The 19,656-nt window shown below is 45.2% G+C and overlaps 1 protein-coding gene across 3 annotated transcripts in view; it reads right to left on the bottom strand.

The window, feature by feature from the left end:
• EEF2K (eukaryotic elongation factor 2 kinase) overlaps positions 1 to 19,427 on the bottom strand; it is a 146,343-nt gene extending 126,916 nt beyond the window's left edge. For 2 of the 3 annotated variants that reach the window (XM_077448999.1, XM_077449001.1), the window contains exon 1: positions 19,224 to 19,427. The gene's annotated coding sequence lies outside the window, so the exon portion shown is untranslated. The remainder of the gene's footprint in view (positions 1 to 19,223) is intronic. The other variant, XM_077449000.1, reaches the window with a different exon arrangement.
• Between the last annotated feature and the right edge of the window lie 229 nt (positions 19,428 to 19,656).

Below are 19,656 nucleotides of genomic sequence, written 5' to 3'. Positions count from 1 at the left end.
TATTTACAGTAGTGATTATATTGTTGTACTATAAAGGGCTCATTTTAGTTTTTTTTTTTAACCCCATTATGTTACTGGCCGATTAATCGATTATGAAAATAGTAATCGATTATGAAATTAAATCAATTCGTTGTCGATTAATCGATTAGTTGTTTCAGCCCTACAGCCAAAGCAACAATGGCGTGGCTCAAGAAGAAATACATTAAAGTCCTGGAGTGGTCTAGCCAGTCCCCAGACCTTTAGCCCATAGAAAATATATGGAGGGAGCTGAAGGTTCGAGTTACCAAATGTCAGCCTCCAAATCTTAAGGACTTTGAGAGGATCTGCAAAGAGGAGTGGGACAAAATCCCTCCTGAGATGTGTGCAAACCTGGTGGCCAACTACAAGAAACTTCTGACTGATTGCCAACAAGGGTTTGCCACCAAGTACTAAGTCATGTTTTGCAATGGGGTCAAATACTTATTTCACTCATTAAAATGCTAATCAATTTATAACTTTTTTGACCCATTTTCACAACAAAAAAACACTTGAAAGAGTTGGCTAGAATTTAAAGTGGGAGTCCGCCGGGAGTTCCGCCGTTCTTTTTTTTTTTGAAAAGCCAGCAGCTACAAATACTGCAGCTGCTGACTTTTAAAATAAGGACACTTACCCGCCCAGCGCGCCCGCGATGTCGGCACCCGAAGCCGATCTCTCGATCGTCTCTCGGGTGCTGCCACCGCCATCTTGGGTATGGGAATCAGGAAGTGGAGCCTTTCGGCTTAATTTCCCGGTTCCCTACTGCGCATGCGCGAGTCACGCTGCGCAATAAGGATGGACCCGCTGCCTCTGGGATCTGTGTGTTTCCCAGCAGGCAGTTGGGGACTTTCTGCAGAATCTACGCCCCTTTCCGCAGAGAGCTATCCCGGAAGTGGGTGCAGATACCTGTACTGTACAGGTACCTGCACCCCCTTCCCCCCTGAAAGGTGCCAATTGTGGCGCCGGAGGGGGGGAGGATTCCAATGAGCGGAAGGTCCACTTTAGGGTGGACCTCCGCTTTAAGCAAACTCTGGTTTACATGAACTATAAGGGTGGTAATTAGGAATTTTATTGTTGTTCCTTGTCTTTCCCTTCTCCCTCCCCTTATTTTTCATTCTTTTTACTCCCTCCTTTTTAATCTTTTGAAGGGGGAAAGGAAATTTTATATACTTTTTGTTTTTTTATTAGAATAATTTTCTTTTTTAAATGATAGACTGATCATTTCTTTGTCAGCACGCAAAAGTACAAAATCAGCAGGGGATCAAATTCTTTTTTCCCTCATTGTAATAACCATTGTAATTTGTTTCTGTTCATAATTATAATACAAAAACAACAATGGAGCTAAACTGTAAGATTTAGAGATTTCTGCTCTTCCTTCCCCACTGCACATCAATGTAGAAGCATTTTGGCAGTGATTTTAAATGGCTTTCAGCAAACAACATCTGTTTAATGTTGCCTTGAGGCTACTAGCATTGTTTGCTAGTATGCAGTGCATGAAATGCTTTCTGTGGCTGCAATTGTGTCACTGCAGCCAAATACATTAAGGTCCCCCCTTTCAAACTGGGGCAGTGGGTGCGTCAGCGGTAAAGAGCCGCTATTTTTAGTAATTTGGCCGCTAGCGGGGCGCTTTTACCCATTGATTTCAATGGGCAGGAGCGGCAGAGGAGCGGTACACCGCTCCAAAGATGCTGCTAGCAGGACTTTTTTTAGTGTCCTGCCAGTGCACCACTCCAATATGAAAGCCCGTGGGGCTTTCACATTGGAGACACAGGAACGGCTCTTTAAGGGCGCTTTGCAGGCCCTATTTTTAGCGCTGCAGCGCCTGCAAAGCGCCCCAGTGTGAAAGGGGCCTTAGAAGGAAGAGTTAGGTTTCTGCACAGATGTCAATGCAAATCGCAGCCCAAAAACGCAAAAAGTAGTAGAGAAACGACTTTATGAAATCGGTGTGGCGCCGCAAATGCAGCATTGCACTGATTAGGACAGTGCCATTGCCGGCAACTGCAATTGCCGCTGATTTGACATGTCAAATCGTACCAATGTGAACCAGGGCTTACAGACAAAAAAAATAAATAGACATTACTGAGCAGACAAACCAGATTTTCTAGACTATCTCTCCCAAACCAGCTCCTGTATTACTGCTCTGCAGCCAGAGAATCAAGACAGTTAACATAACTTCACCGAGTACAGATCTGTAACCTAACCCTAAAAGCTGAACTCCAGGCCAACAGCGAACAAAAACTGATGGAATACACATCACAGGATAACCTTTTGCCTGTCCAAGGATTTTAATTTCTGTCCATCCAGTGCTAAAATGTGCACCGACCCACCGCACAGCACAGTCAGGTGGATGACACCATTTACAATAGAAGTAAATCGAAATCGAACCGCTATTGCCAATTATGTGTCTCATTAGGGAGAATTTCCCCCACTTCCTGTACTCTAGTCTTGACAGAAAGTGAGAGGATATCTTTCAAATGTGAGGGATATTCATTCCAAGACAGCTGTCATGGAATCGAGTGTCCCCATTAGATGATTTCCCCTTGACTCCTGTTCTGGTGGCAACTTCAAGTTTTGGGTTTACCCTCACTTTCATTGCCAGTAAAACCAATGACCAGGACAATTAGGGAAGATTAATGTTTTAAACATGGGCACAAACTCCCATCCTAGGCCACAGGCTGTGTCCCGCGCTACCATATTCCCATTCTAGGTCATTGGGAGGTGGCTGTCCCTTCCAAGTTCTTGAAGCTGGCCCCTGATGTAGTGCCACCAAGTCCACCCTCCAGCAGATGTGTATCTGCAGCCTTTTTTTTTTCTTATATATATTACAGGTCAGAGAGTCAAGATCTGCTTTATATTAATACAATGGCGACAAGTGTGTCTTTCTCTCTGCCTCAGCCCACTAACCAGACAGTTAAAGGTCAACAGCAGATTGATGAAAGTCATCCCCTCCCCGCTTTTTTCAGCATGCGCCGTAGACAGCGCCGAGCAGGCGCACTGAGCATGCCGCTGCTAACAGCAATATGCCATTAGTGGCGGCTCCTGTGCGCATGTGCGGGAGTGACGTCAGTGACGATGCATAGTAGCCCATTATGCTTTACCTCTTTAATAGCCATTCAAACCCCTTTGTGTCAACTTGTGTGCATGTTATCAGGCCAAAATCACCAGGGTATGTACAATTTTGATCAGGGTCATTTGGGTAGTTTCTGTTGTGATTATGATATAAAAAGAGTAAACACAGTTGATTGATAATAAATGGCTGCAGCCAAACGCTAACCAAGAGTAAAAGAAAATTTTTGGTGTTATCAATCATATTCTCTGAAAAATGGAAATCATAACTTCTGCCAGGGTATGTAAACTAATGCCCCGTACACACGTTCCGATTATCGGACCACAAAAGTCGCTTTCGGACAGATCGTTCGATAATCTGATAGTTAGTACGCAGCTTTCGACAGCCGATCACGACAGTCCGTCCAACTAAATCCGAAGGAACAAACAGGAAAACTTTGGTCGGATGACAGCCCATCGTACGACAGTCGTGTAGTCAGTACAGTATGCGTCCGATAAAAGTCATTAGACAAACACCACGCATGATCGGAAACATGAAAATAAACCAGAAGGACACACAGGTCACACGTTTTTGACATCATTTAAAATACGTAGCTACGCACGACGGAAGATTTTTCCAGAATCGTACGACAAAAGTCTTAGGCCGCGTACACACGCGCGGACTGTTTGCCCAACCTTGTTCGTCAAACAGTTTCGGCAAACAGTCCGCTCAAAATTTGCATGAGCTGACTTGCCCACACACGAGCGGACTGTTTCAGCAAACTGTTTGCCAAACAGTTCGCTCAACTTTTGAAATGAACGGACTCGCCCACGTAAGGAGGAGGCAAATCCGCCCATTTCGAGCGCGTGTACAGGTAGGAGGGGCCCGCGAAGGAGACGTCGCGGGCTCCGCCGCCTGGAATGGGCTTAAAGGGGAACCCCAACGCCGAAAAAAATCGGCGTGGGGGTTCCCCCAAAGTCCACACCAGACCCTTGTCCGAGCACGCTACCCGGCCGGCCAGGAAAGGGGGGGCGAGCGAGCGCGCCCCCCCTCCTGAGCCGTACCAGGCCGCGTGCCCTCAACATGGGGGGGTGCCTTGGGGAAGGGGGGGCCGCGCGGCCCCCCCACCCCAAAGCACCTTGTCCCCATGTTGATGAGGACAAGGGCCTCTTCCCGACAACCCTGGCCGTTGGTTGTCGGGGTCTGCGGGCGGGGGGCTTATCGGAATCCGGGAGCCCCCTTTAAGAAGGGGGCCCCCGGATACCGGCCCCCCACCCTATGTGAATGAGTATGGGGTACAATGTACCCCTACCCATTCACCTGTGAAATAAAGTACAAAAAAAAACACAACACAGGGAAAAAATATTTTATTGCACAGCTCCGGGGGTCTTCCGTCTTCGGGGGTCTTCTCGCCGGACTCCTCCGCTATCTGTGTGTAGCTCTTTTACTAGCGGAGGAGTCCGGCTTTCTTCCTCCCCGCCGCCGGCCTCTTCTCCCGACTTCGGGGGTCTTGTCCCCCTCTTCGGTTCTTCTGCCGGGCCACCGCGCCTTCTTGTAGCTCTTTTACAGGCGGTGGCCCGGTCTTCTGTCGCCGCTGCCTTCCGTTCTTCTGTCGCCGCCTTCGGTTCTTCTGCCGGGCCACCGCGCCTTCTTGTAGCTCTTTTACAGGCGGTGGCCCGGTCTTCTGTCGCCGCTGTCGCCGCCGCCTTCCGTTCTTGTTCTTCTTCTTGTTCTTCTTCTTCTTCTCCTGGAGATGTTGACTCGACGAGCTCTCCGGCCGGAATGCCAGAGCCGCGCTGTGCGGTCACTTATATAGTGACAATGGGGCGGTGTCACATGGTATATGTCACATGGGTTGGTCACATGGGTTGATGTCACATGGGGACTATGACATCGTAAGGGGGCGGGGTCACCATGTGACCAACCCATGTGACATATACCATGTGACACCGCCCCATTGTCACTATATAAGTGACCGCACAGCGCGGCTCTGGCATTCCGGCCGGAGAGCTCGTCGAGTCAACATCTCCAGGAGAAGAAGAAGAAGAACAAGAAGAAGAACAAGAACGGAAGGCGGCGGCGACGACAGCGGCGACAGAAGACCGGGCCACTGCCTGTAAAAGAGCTACAAGAAGGCGCGGTGGCCCGGCAGAAGAACCGAAGGCGGCGACAGAAGAACGGAAGGCAGCGGCGACAGAAGACCGGGCCACCGCCTGTAAAAGAGCTACAAGAAGGCGCGGTGGCCCGGCAGAAGAACCGAAGAGGGGGACAAGACCCCCGAAGTCGGGAGAAGAGGCCGGCGGCGGGGAGGAAGAAAGCCGGACTCCTCCGCTAGTAAAAGAGCTACACACAGATAGCGGAGGAGTCCGGCGAGAAGACCCCCGAAGACGGAAGACCCCCGGAGCTGTGCAATAAAATATTTTTTCCCTGTGTTGTGTTTTTTTTTGTACTTTATTTCACAGGTGAATGGGTAGGGGTACATTGTACCCCATACTCATTCACATAGGGTGGGGGGCCGGTATCCGGGGGCCCCCTTCTTAAAGGGGGCTCCCGGATTCCGATAAGCCCCCCGCCCGCAGACCCCGACAACCAACGGCCAGGGTTGTCGGGAAGAGGCCCTTGTCCTCATCAACATGGGGACAAGGTGCTTTGGGGTGGGGGGGCCGCGCGGCCCCCCCTTCCCCAAGGCACCCCCCCATGTTGAGGGCACGCGGCCTGGTACGGCTCAGGAGGGGGGGCGCGCTCGCTCGCCCCCCTTTCCTGGCCGGCCGGGTAGCGTGCTCGGACAAGGGTCTGGTGTGGACTTTGGGGGAACCCCCACGCCGATTTTTTTCGGCGTTGGGGTTCCCCTTTAAGCCCATTCCAGGCGGCGGAGCCCGCGATGTCTCCTTCGCGGGCCCCGCCTACCTGTACACGCGCTCGAAATGGGCGGACTTTCCGAGCGGGAACAGTCCGCTCATTTCGAAAGTACAGCGGACAGGCCCACACACGGGCGGACTGTTCGCTCAAACACAGTTTCAGCGGACAGTTTTTCGGAATTTCCGAAAGACTTTGTCCGTCCAACTGTCCGCTGAAACTGTCCGCTGAAAGCCCACACACGAGCGGACTGTCCGCCCAAACACTGTTCAGCGGACAAGGTTGGGCGAACAGTCCGCCCGTGTGTACGCGGCCTTACACACATTTTGCACGGTTGTATTCAATCTTAGTTGTATACAACAAAATGTGAACGATCGGTCTTACGATAATCGGAACGTGTGTACGGGGCATTAGGAGCACAACTGCATTCACAGTGTTGTGCTAAAACTTGGCAGGCTGCCTGGATTTTTTTTTTTTTTACAGCTGTGAGAACTCTCTGCACTTGTTAGAAAGAATCATGACATGCTGTTTTGAAGATCGGGAAAAAAATAAAAATATCGCAATTTTGATTCTTAAAGATTAATGGTGCAGCTCTTTGGTTGTGGACTCTTCAGCATGATCCACTACATAAGAATGTTCTACTCCTAAATGTGTCTCCATCTTTGATTAAACTGGCCCAAGCCCAGTCAGTGAATTTCTGCAAGGGGATTTTTTCTAAAGGCAGCTGGCTAATCCAAAATACGGGGTAAAGTATTCTCTACGTTTAATTTATCATCTGAGTGTCGGTAGTCATGAGGCACATTGATTTTTATTATTATACAGGATTTATATAGCGCCAACAGTTTGTGCAGCGCTTAACAAAATGAAGACAGGCATTACATGTATGTGTTGTTGGTTTGAAAGAGAATTCGGCATACACTTTGGGGTTGATTTACTAAAACTGGAGTGTGCAAAATCTGGTGCAGCTGTGCATGGTACCCTAATCAGCTTCAAACTACATCTTGTTCAATTACATTTTAACCAAAAAAAAAACAAAAAAACTGGAAGCTGATTGGTTTCTATGCAGAGCTGAACCAGATTTTGGACTGTCAAGTTTTAGTAAATCAACCCCCTTGTGTGCAAACTAGAAAATATGCAGGGAGAGTGGGTATCAAAAGGTGGCTATGAGTACCTTTTCCATTTTCCGAATTATTTTAACCCCTTGCCGCCGAGCGTACGCAGATGTGCGTACTCAGCTTTCAGGGGTTATCCTGGGATGATGCCCGCAGCTGCAGGCATCATCCCAGTACTGTTTTTTTTAGAGCCGGCGATCAGCTTTCCAGCTATAACAACCAATGTGGCTAAAAGCCGCTCGGCTGTTATGCCGGAGGAGCGGGATGGGACATCCCCCCTCCCGCCGCTCTTACCGATCAACAAACCGTCGCTTCTGGCGGCTAGGGACAGACTGGAATGAAGCTGGAAGCTCTAAGCGGCTTCATTCCAGCCTCCTAATTGTAAACACGGAAGCGACGTCATCACGTCACTTCCCATTTACTCGGATGCCAATGGAGCCGGTTTTAAAAAAATATATAGTATTCAGAATTGCCGAAAATGGCGATCTGAATACTTTGAAGTGCAAAGGAGGGATCAGGGGACCCCCGACCCCTCCATAAAGAGTACCTGTCACCACCTATTACTGTTACAAGGGATGTTTACATTCCTTGTGACAGCAATAAAAGTGATCACAATTATTATTATTTTTTTTAAAACAATTTATAAATTTTAAAATAAATAAGAAAAAAATATTTTTTTTTAAAGCGCCCCCGTCGCCACAAGCTCGCATAGCAAAGAAAATGCATACGGAAGTCGTGTCCGCATATGTAAACGGTGTTCAAATCACACATGTGAGGTATCGACGTGATCGTCAGAGCGAGAGCTTTAATTCTAGCACTTGACCTGTTTAGGTACCGTAGTTTGTCGTCATTCCACGAGTGCGTGCCATTATAAAGCATGACATGTTTGGTATCTATTTACTGTAACATCATCTTTCACATTATACAAAAAAATTGGGCTAACTTTACTGTTTCATTTTTTTTAAATTCACGAGTGTCCCTTTTGCCAAAAAGTTTAAAACACAGCTGCACAAATACCGTGTGACATAACATTTTCCAACAATTGCCATTTTATTCTCTAGGGTCTCTGGTAAAAAAAAAAAAAATATATATATATATATATATATATATATATATATATATATATATATATATAATGTCTAGGGGTTCCAAGTAATTTTCTAGCAAAAACTACGGATTTTAACTTGTAAACACCAAATGTCAAAAATAGGCTTAGTGATGAAAGGGTTAATGCACCTGGAAAGCCCCCTGGTCTTGTAAAATACCATGCACATTTTTGATCCCAGGAATTTTTCAACACCTATGCCAGGACAGCTGCTTAATAGACAACGATTAAACTGTTTTTCTATTTTTCTGAGTTAACATGAGTGACAGCACAGCATAAGTTTAATTTACACATGAACAGGACAGTACAACAGGACGCATCAGCTCATTTTTGAATATAACTGGCAACTTAAAGACATTCATAGGCGCTTATAAACCAAGCTAATTTTGAAGTACAGTTATATCATGAAACACTACACTCCCACAGATCACATAGTGTGTGCACAGCATTCTGGGAAATGTGCCAAGAAAGTCATATTCTGGAGAATGTGTCTTCATTTAATTAACCTGAAAATAGCTGATGTGTGCAATTGTAATAATACAGTATCACCTAAACTGGAAATGGGAGGTTCTGGAAATAAATGCACAATATGCTCTGACACCTCTCAGCTTTTAAAGCGGAGGTCCACCCTAAAGTGGACCTTCCGCTCATTGGATTCCTCCCCCCTCCGGCGCCACAATTGGCACCTTTCAGGGGGGAGGGGGGTGCAGGTACCTGTACAGTACAGGTATCTGCACCCACTTCCGGGATAGCTCTCTGCGGAAAGGGGCGTAGATTACGCCCCTTTCCGAAAGTCCCCCGCTGCCTGCTGGGAAACACACAGATCCCAGAGGCAGCGGGTCCATCCTTATTGCGCAGCCCGACTCGCGCATGCGCAGTAGGGAACCGGGAAATGAAGCCGAAAGGCTCCACTTCCTGATTCCCATACCCAAGATGGCGGCGGCAGCACCCGAGAGACAATCGAGAGATCGGCTTCGGGTGCCGACATCGCGGGCGCGCTGGACAGGTAAGTGTCACTATTTTAAAAGTCAGCAGCTGCAGTATTTGTAGCTGCTGGCTTTTTAAAAAAAAAAAAAAAACGCGGACTCCCGCTTTAAGTTACTTAGTTACACTATTAATCAGGTTGAAAAAAAAAAAAAAGATGCAAGTCCAATGAGTTCAAGCAACTGGCCAGTTCACACCAGACGCAGTACCATTCAGTTCCGTGTGCTTTTTTTCTGCACTAAAAATGCATGCATGGCGTTTTCCATGTATTCCAATGGCTCTAGTTCCAACCATGCAGTCAGTTTCTGGTCAGGTACCGGGGCAGAAACTGACCGAAAACTGACTGGAACTGACTGCATTGGTGCAGAAAAAAACGGAACTGCACGGAACAGCATCTGGTGTGAACTGGCCCTTAATGCAGAACCTTATACCCAGTCATTTTTAACCAGGGTTCTGTGTATTGCTAAAAGTCCTTCAGAGGTTGTTGGGGGTTCCTGGAGCTGTGGTTGATTGACCTCCTGTATGATGGTGCCTACATTGTTCAGGGCCAACGTCACTTGGCTAAGCCAGCAGCATGACACCAATGTTCTTTTTAGCTGTCTGTAAGGGAGGCATTCTGTGCTTACCACTTTAAAGTGGTTGTAAACCCTTTACAACCACTTTTACCTACAGGTAAGCCTAGATTAAAGCTTACCTGTAGGTGCTCGAAATATCTCCTAAACCTCCACGGTTTAGGAGATGTTTGCAAAAGAGACGGGTACCAATGTCCATGGCCCCTTGCGCCGTAGACAACGGTGCAGGCGCACCGCAGAAGCCTTTAAGAATGGCGATCGTGCCATTTCTAAAGGAGATCGTGCCATGACTGGTGGCACGGAGTGATGTTATTGCGGCTCCGGACAATCACAGTGCTGGAGCCACGATAACCGTAAGGAAGAGGGTGAAAGATGGACTTCGGTTTCAGGTAAGTGACACATAATGGGCTACTATGCGATACATAGTAGCCCTTTATACTTTACAAACAAAAAAGGAAGTAAAACCCATTGCGTTTCTGGACTCCTGACAGATCCTTGCATCTTTCACCCAGTGCTGATGTTTCTGGATTCTGAGTCATGGGGAAAGCAAACGAAATGTCAAATGATCTGCGGGAAAAGGTAGTTGAACCGTATAAAGCAGGAGAGGGATATAAAAAGATAACCAAGGAATTGAGAATGCCAATCAGCAGTGTTCAAACATAAATCCAGAAGTGGAAAATGAGGGGTTCTGTTGAAACCAAACAACGGTCAGGTAGACCAACTAAAATTTCAGCCACAACTGCCAGGAAAATTGTTTGGGATGCAAAGAAAAACCCACAAATAACTTCAGGTAAAATACAGCACTCTCTGAAAACATGTGATGTGGCTGTTTCAAGATGCACAATAAGGAGGCATTTGAAGAAATATGGGCTGCATGGTTGAGTCATCAGAAGAAAACCATTAAAACGCAAATGCTACAAAGTACCCCGTTTACAATACGCCAAACAGCACAGAGACAAGCCTCAAACCTTCTGGCACAAAGTCATTTGAGGTGATGAGACAGTGGCGTAACTAGAACCTTCAGGGCCCCGATGCAAGAAACCATGAAGGGCCCCCCTGAACCCCAGCCAGGGCCCTTCCCTCCGAGTCCGGCGGTGGAACTCCAGGGCGTGGTCACAGGTATGACCTTTGTGAGCCCTGTAGTTCCACCACTGGTATCAGTAGTTTTTTTTTATTATTATTTTTTATTTTTAAGTGCCCCATTGGGGGACTGTCCCTAGGCAGGATGGGGTCCCCGTCCCCAGAAGAGATGAGGTCCTTTTCTCCAGGGCAGATGAAGTTACTGCCCCCAGGTGAGAAGGGGTCCCTGGCCCCAGGGGAGGTGGGGGTCCCTGTCCCCACATGAGAAGGGGTTCCTGTCCCCAGGGGGAGATGGAGGATGGGGTCCTCTCACTCACCATGATCAAGCTGTAGGCCGCGCACTCATCCATGTTGGCCTGGGCTCCATCCAGTGTGCTGGATGGGCGATCAGCATATCTCCCAGAAAGACCTTTCGTCATCTGTGTATGGGGGAGGAGGGGAGCTGGCAGACAAGCCTGCAGTGTCCTCCGGGGAGCCGGCTCTCATAGGGCTGCACTGCATCTGTGTGCTTAAAGTTTGTTTACCCGGGAGAAGTATGCAGGGCAGTGTGGGCCGGACTCGGGGGGGGGGGGGGCGGGACTCTGGCTGGGGAGAACAGATATCGGACTGAGCGGCAATGCATGGAGCAGGAGAGGGGTACTCTGAGGAGCCGGCCGAGGACACAGGTCATGCGGGGAATGCACAACTATAGAGCAGCCAGTGCGATAGTCGAGCATGGAGCTCTGCTAGTCACCCTCCACCTCCAGCCACCCGTGTGCATGGTGCACTGGTACCCTAAGCTGCCTATGCTGCTGCCGGCCATATGCAGAGGGGGCTGCATGGGCCCCCTGCATCACAGGGCCCAGTTGCGGTGGCAACTGCTGCACCCCCTATAGTTACGCCCCTGTGATGAGACCAAAATTTAGCTTTTTGGACACAATCGTAAATGCTTAATTTGAAGAGGATTAAACAAGGCCTATGATGAAAGGTACGGAGGTGGATCGCTGATGTTTTGGGGATGTGTGAGCTACAAAGGCACAGGAAATTTGGTCAAAATTGATGGCAAGATAAATGCAATATGTTATCAAAAAATACTGGAGGAACATTTGCATTCATCAGCCAGGAAGCTGCGCATGGGACGTACTTGGACATTCCAACATGACAATGATCCAAAACACAAGGCCAAGTCAACCTGTCATTGGCTACAGCAGAATAAAGTGAAGGTTCTCGAGTGGCCATCTCAGTCTCCTGACCTCAATATCATTGAGCCCCTCTGGGGAGATCTCAAACGTGCAATTCATGAAAGACAGCCCAAGAATTTACAGGAACTGGAGGCTTTTTGCCAAGAAGAATGGGCAGCTTTACCATCTAAGATAAAGAGCCTCATCCACAAATACCACAAAAGACTTCAGGCTGTCATTGATGTTAAAGGGGGCAATACACAGTATTAAGAACTGGGTATGCAAACTTTTGATCAGGGTCATTTGGGTAGTTTCTGTTGCCATTATGATTTAAAGAGGAAGTAAACCCTGATGAGTTTACTTCCTCTTTCATTCCCTGCAAAGGCAAAGCATAATGGACTACTATGCATCGCATAGTAGTCCATTATGTGTCACTTACCTGACACAGGAGCCAGCGAAGTCACCGCTGTCCCCTGTAGTCCGCCGCATCCATCTTCTTGGTGGGGTCTCGCAGCTCCGCCGCTGTCATTCGGCGAAGCCGCGATGACATCACTCCCGCGCATGCGCACGGGAGCCGACACGCGCGGCAGCTCCGCCGCTGAGAATGCCGCGCTCAGTGCGCCTGTGTGCCTGTTTTCGGGCAAATATCTTAATCTTAATCTAGGCTTACCTGTAGGTCAAAGTGGTTTGTAAGGGTTTACAACCACTTTAAAAAAAATAAACACAGTTGATTGATAATAAATGGCTTCAGCCAAACACTAACCATGAGTGAAAGAAACATCCTTGTGTTATCATTCATAGTCTCTGAAAAATGCCAAGAAATCATAAATTCTGCCAGGGTACTTAAACATATGAGCACAACTGTAAGTAGAAACAAAGTATCTTTTCGTTCTTTTATCAAAGGAAAGAACTCCTGCATGTAAATGAGGGAAGTTTAACCATTTAAAGACCAAACCTTTTCTGACATTTGTTGCATACAAGTAAAAATCATATTTTTTCTAGAAAATTACTTGGAACACCCAAACATGATATATTTTTTTAACAGAGACCCTAGAGAATAAAATGGTGGTCGTTGCAATATTTTATGTCACACCGTATTTGCACAGCGGGTTTTCAAACGCAATTTTTTTTTTTTTAAATACACTTTGATGTATTAAAAACTAAACAGTAAAGTTAGCCCAATTTTTTTGTATACTGTGAAAGAAGAGGTTACACCGCGAGAATCGTGATCTTTATTCTAAGCAAAAAAATTGTGATGCTCATTTTAGCCAGCAACGTGCAGCTCTAATGTCTTCATGTAGGTACTATTTAACATATGTGAATGGAAAAGGCGTTCAAAGCAATGGGTTTCCATTTTTAAATGAATGAAAAATTCCATGCAAAGGATCTAGAAAATCAAAGCAAATTTCAGTTTATAAGATGGCGCTTTTCTAAGACATCCAGTTGTGATTAAAGTATCATCGTGTATGTGAGTAAAGTATCTGTGAAGTCAGTTGGCTGCTCTGGAAACCTTTCTTTACCCAATTCAAGTGACAAAACAGCCACCCTTCCAGTCCCTCTGCAGAATGTGCTGGATATGTCTCTTTAGCCACAGGGGGGACTGTCTAATAATGTCGGACACACCAGGGAAGTATGCTCCCAGTCTGTGTATGCTACATTCCAGAAGAGAGTTTCCTTTCCTGGATCCATGCTCTTACAGGTTGCTGTTGCAGTAAAGCTGGACAGGGGTATAACAACAAAGCGGACAACAGAAGTCCAAGCACACCGTGCAATGGCACAGGGTCCTGTAACTCAGATCAGCTGGGTTAAACATGCAAAGTGATCATGGCAGCATGGATCTGCTTTAGTGCTTTGCATGGTCAGAAATAAACAGGAGGACAAGGGAGCTAGATCATCAAGCATTTTACTGTAAAAAGGACTGCAGGAAGATAAGAGGTAACAAGTCCATGACCGTTTCTTAGTAAAGGAATTCATAAATGTAATTTCAATTTTAGGTTTAATATACACTTTAAAGCCCAACTCTAGCCTAAACATTCTATTTGATTTTGGATACAGCTACAGAAGGGTTAAAGGTAAAGGTATTTTGTCAGCTTTTTATTACTGTGTGTCCCTACTGGAGAGATCTCCCCTGGCTTCCTGTTAGAACAGGAAGTGATGGGAAATTTCGCCAACAGGGAAACATTTTTAATTGGGAGAGGAAGACTAGAACTTCTGACACTGTTCTTATTGCTGTCTGTACCTTCTTGTCCCAGACACAACGCCCCATGGCAATTTTTGTATGGGCTTCAAAAGGGTAGGTATGGGGTTACAAACCGAAATAAAAACAAAACTTATAACTCTACCTCACTCTCGTCAAACTATAAATGCACATTTTTAAACAATAAAGTTTTATTTGTATTCAAAATTAACAGATGTACAATCATACTAACATTTGTACATGAGGTTTGGAATGTAAGGCAAGTACTTAGTATAACTGAATTCAATGATAAGAGTATTTTTGAAATATTATTTAATCACATCACGGTTTGAAATTGTATTTTCTGAGTTCAGCGAAGTTGCCGTGGGCGAGTCCTTAACTAAACAAGAATGTTTTAGTAATCAGCATAAAACTAGACCGCATATTGTAATATACAACATAGTAGTAAATCCATAGTCTGAAAAATCGTTTCTCCTGGAGTTGGTGGGATTACCACTATCAATGCATTAAATAGCTGGGAATGGGGAATTAAAAAAAATAATAAAAATCAGTGAATCATGAACTAGTATCATAGGACATTTATACATTAGAGCTGCGGTTCATTTAAGGATAGAAATCTGTGTGATCAGCCAGATTAGTGAATGTGTACGTGAAATGTCACAACAATAAACGCGAAACTGTAAAAGGCAGTAGCAGCATAATTCAAAACACAGCTGTCTAATTAATCACATATACTGAAAAGCATTTTACCTCAAGAGTAACTCCATTTTCATGGGGAAAAAAAATAGCAAATAAAGAAAAAAAATAATATAGTGTATTATAGCGTGCTTCCTGGACCCGGCTCGCACATCACACAGCCGCAGTGAGCAGCCGCTTTTAATACTATAAATGGTACGGCCGCAACATAGCAAAGGACCCCACACAGCCCCACTATAGGTGGACCATCGAGAGAGCCCAGTCACGACTTGAACATCCTGTCACAGACTATAATATGAGAGAGAGAGGCTCCAACACCTGGATTAACTATTGGGTCTCATAGACCAACAACAGACGACTTGGTCTTCATATACCCCCCTTCGGTGGGTTATCAAACAGTAGCAATGTCACTCTTTAACACTGTATGTATACTTTGTAGCAATTTCCCTTCTTTCATAGTTGTCAGTATAGCCCTCATGCCATACACCAAGGCCTCTTGCACACAGCCACATGATCCCTAACAACAGGGCTCAAAATTTCAAGTCCTAAGCTACTAGCCGGACCTTAAGTGTTACTTGCCACCAGTTGCCCCACCCAACGCCTACCCCGCCCCACCCCACATTCCACCCCTAAACTTGCCCTCATAAATTATCCCATGAAAGGACACTTCAATGTTTTATGTAGAATTAAGTTCTAAAAATAAATATTAACAACAACTTTATCAGTGCCCACCAGTGCAGCCTCCCCTCTGCCCAACAATGCTGCTTCACCTGTGCCCAACAATTCTGCTTTACCCGTGCCCAACAATTCTGCTTTACCCGTGCCCATCAATGCAGCCTCACCCGTGCCCATCAATGCAGCCTCACCCGTGCCCATCAATGCAGCCTCACCCGTGCCCATCAATGCAGCCTCACCCGTGCCCATCAATGCAGCCTACATGTGCCCAACAATACAGCCTACCTGTGCAGGGGAAGAGAAGAGAGGAAGAGGATTGCCGCCCGGATCATCAGAGTGCAGAACATCTCTGTAACAGCTTTCATTTCAATTCCCGTGTGTTCCTCGCGCTCGCTGTCACATACAGCCCCGCCTCCTGGCCCAGGGACTTTGATATACGTCACACATCCCAGGACTATACGGGCATTCTGTCCATCAAAGTACCCGGGCCAAAAGGCGGGGCTGTATGTGACAGTGAGTGTGGGGGGGGGGGGGACACAGCAATTGAAAGCCGCTACAGCGATATTGCACTCTCTGATGATTAGGCCGGCTCTCTCTTCCTATCGGCGATCATTAATTTTGAAAGGTACCCGTTCCCACTTCCGGTCAGATGCGCTCTGCGATCTATGTTGGAGGCAAGCCACCCCCCCCCCCCCATCCTTCCCCTGCAGCCTTCCGGGATATATCACAGGTTCCAGAACACTATGGGGCCATTCACAAAGCGCAACTTGTGCATGCGCAGTAGTAAACTGGCTGAGGAGCCGCAAGGCTTCACTGCTTGTTTCCCTTACTTACGGTGCCAGCACCTGCACCCAAAGCCAATTGATGAATCGGCTTGGGTGAGAACATGGTTGGATCCCTGGACAGGTAAGTGTGCTTATATTAAAAAAAGTCAGCACCTACAATATTTGTAGCTGCTGACTTTTAATTTTTTGGGGGGAACCTGGAGCTCTTCTTTAAGGCCTATTGCAAATGAATGTCTAAAAAAAGACACATTTTAAAGGCATTCAGGAGTTTTGCTTTTTTTTTTTTAACTTATTTAAATGCAGCCCATTGTGTTTAACATGCTACATATAGATCAAGAAAAAAAAATGCATTGCTGGTCAGTAATTTTATGCATATATGGGCAACACTCCCTTGATTAAAAATATAGCAGAATGTTTATTCATATGTACACACAAATACATACATGTGCTATGCAGACCATCCTTGCGTTTTTTCTGCCAGGAATATCTGATGTGCTTTTTGGGGACCAATAAATAAAAAATAGGTAGATGCAACATAAGTTGACATAACAAAAAAAAAAACAAAAAAAAACACACAAGCGCATAGGTGTTCTTTAAACTAGTTCACTTTTCCGCCAGCGTTTCACCCATTTTTAGTGTGCAACATCAAACAGAGTTGCATTCCCTTATCCCCCCCCCCCACCCGACTTACCTAGTAGGTGCTTCTCCCTGCTGTCTTGATTTTGTATGAATTTAGTGCAACTGGGCAGCCCACACAGCAACGTCATCCATTCACAGGTATGTGTAAATGGAAAGACTACAAACACCCATCTACCACTGCAGCAAAGGAACTCACAGTTTTCAATAGAGCACAAGTATTGCAATGTCACTGCACTTGCAGTTTACTTCCTCCAGCCCCATAACAGGAGGTGCTCACCTCCGCACAGACCTGGGTGTGGGATGTAAACAATGAAGGAGCCTAAGCATCGCATCCATGACACACTGATGGAAGTTGCAATATTCTGCAGGCTTGAATGCAAAATATATATAATATAAAAAAAAATTCATGTCGGTGCATTCATTTCTTATTTTATAAAAGATGGGCTTTGCCTTCAAAGGAGAAGTACAGCCAAAGCTATTTATGGATCACAGGAGTGCGCTTAGTTCTGCACTCCTGTCGCTCAGATTCAGCCGACAGCGGGCTAAAGCCCTCTGCCAGCTGGCTTCATAGAGCTGCTCTAGGCTCTGCAGGGATCCTACACATGCCGCTCCCACCCCCTCCACTGCCCAGCACTCCAGTGAGCACTGGAGGGGCAAAGTAGACAGCCACTGACTGATAGTCACTGACTCTCTGCTTACTGAAGAAAAAGAACTGAACAATCAAAGACCATTCTTGGTGTGGAGGTGGCAGGAGACAGATGTGGCATTGGATTGATGCTGCATCTACCTAGGTGAATATTAACTTTTTTTCAAATCCCGTACTTTAATGTCACACAGAAATTGTGAATTCTGCCTAAATTCTTCACTACCACATCTAAAAAGGAACAATTTCCCATTATTGGAGATTAATCATATTCAAACCTGTGCTATTTCATATAGAAAATAGCACTTTATGAATACCATACAAAAATATGTTTAAACATATAATATTACTGCAATAAAAAAATGGTTTCAAAAATATAAAAGAAGTGGAATCTCAATGGCCAGGATCTTAAAAATTCTAGCACTTTATGAGTAACTTATAAATATAAGTTTTTCTGTAATAAAAAAAAAAAGTTGAGCAATTACATTAAGAGATCCCAATGGTCAGGATCTTAAAATATTATTAAAAAAACAATTTACATGCTCTGGTTAGTCCACCAGTGCAGTTACCCACCTATAATAATGCTGATGGCTGTTTTGTTCTGCATTGTGCCCATCATAACTTTAGACTACTTCAGCCATAAGCATGCAGGGAAAACAAAATTAAATCTCACAATACTGTACCAAGCCAATATGCTGTTTTTTCAAACACATAATAAACATAAAAAAATTTAAATTAAAATCCCATTTTCACATGACAAATAATTGGCATGATGATCCAATTAAAAACTTTATAAATAAAATATTTATGATTATTTAATAAATGCACTTGAGTTCCCAAATGATGATCTAATTCATCTTTACAAATGCAATGTTTAAGATTATTTAATATAAAACGCTCTTACTAATAAAATGTTTAGAATTATTTAAAAGAAAAAAAAATATCCAGTATCTCAGATAATGATCCATTTAAACTTTACAAATAAAATGCTTATGATTATTTAGTAAATGAATTCAGTATCTCGGATGATGATCTAATTAAACTTTAACAATAAAATGTTTAGGATTATTTAAATGAATGATCTCAGTCTCTCAGATGATGATCTATTTAATCTTTACAAATAAAATTCTTATGATTATTTAATAAATAAATTCATTATCTCGGACGATCTGATTAAACGTTAAAAATAAAAATGTTTAGGATTATTTATGAAATGAGCTCAGTCTCTCTTATATAACCATAAAAGGCATTATTGACTTGTGTCATCTGTATATACATCAGGACACTCCTGCTATAGGCCAGGCCCACATCATATGAAAACATTACATATGGCGGCCCTTTAAATTGTTTACTGTGTGTTTCTTCCACATGCATGCTGCAGGTAAACAATAGTACAGGCAGACTTGGTGCATGCACTGTGTAGAATGAATAGTAAATCTGATCAGGACAATCTAATTCATAGAGAGGATGAATGTATTGATAAATACAACATGCACAGAAGTATGGATCTATAATGCACAGCAGTGTGATCTAGCTGTACACAGCTGTGAATAGAGACTATATGGAGTCAGCACGTGTCCAGACACACTCTCCATATCAATAAGACACACAATCATACAGAACACACACAGATAACACAAGGAAGCTGCCTATCTCACCTGGCACAGACCTCACACCCGTTGGGCACCTTGCTGTGGTTGGAGAGGTGTGTGGGGTGAAGATTTCTTGTCTCTGGGTGTACAGGAAGATCACACAATCAGACTGGCTCGGACTGGACTGGATGAGTGCGGACACACTGCAATCCCCCTTCTACAAAACACTAGACACCCAATTCCTGCTGTCTGCTGGAGCCCCGCCCCGTCACCGCCCATTGGCCAGCACGACGTTCCCTGTCAATCATCTGTCTCTGTGTACGAACTCTGCAAGGAGGAAACATTGACTGCAACCAATAGAATTCTGTACAGATTGTGTGTAGCCTATGGGCGTGTCCCCTGTGTGCTCTGCACTGAGCATGTGATGGGGACTGTTATTATACAGAGGGGGGAAGATTACATTACACTAATAACACTCTCCTTCCAATACCTCCACATC

Source organism: Lithobates pipiens, unplaced genomic scaffold (assembly GCF_037356315.1).
Source record: "Lithobates pipiens isolate NorthernLeopardFrog02 unplaced genomic scaffold, aLitPip1_a1.2 Scaffold_22, whole genome shotgun sequence".
NCBI lineage: Eukaryota > Metazoa > Chordata > Amphibia > Anura > Ranidae > Lithobates > Lithobates pipiens.
The sequence above is the reverse complement of the archived record's forward strand: the minus strand, read 5'-3'. Positions and strand labels throughout refer to the sequence as shown.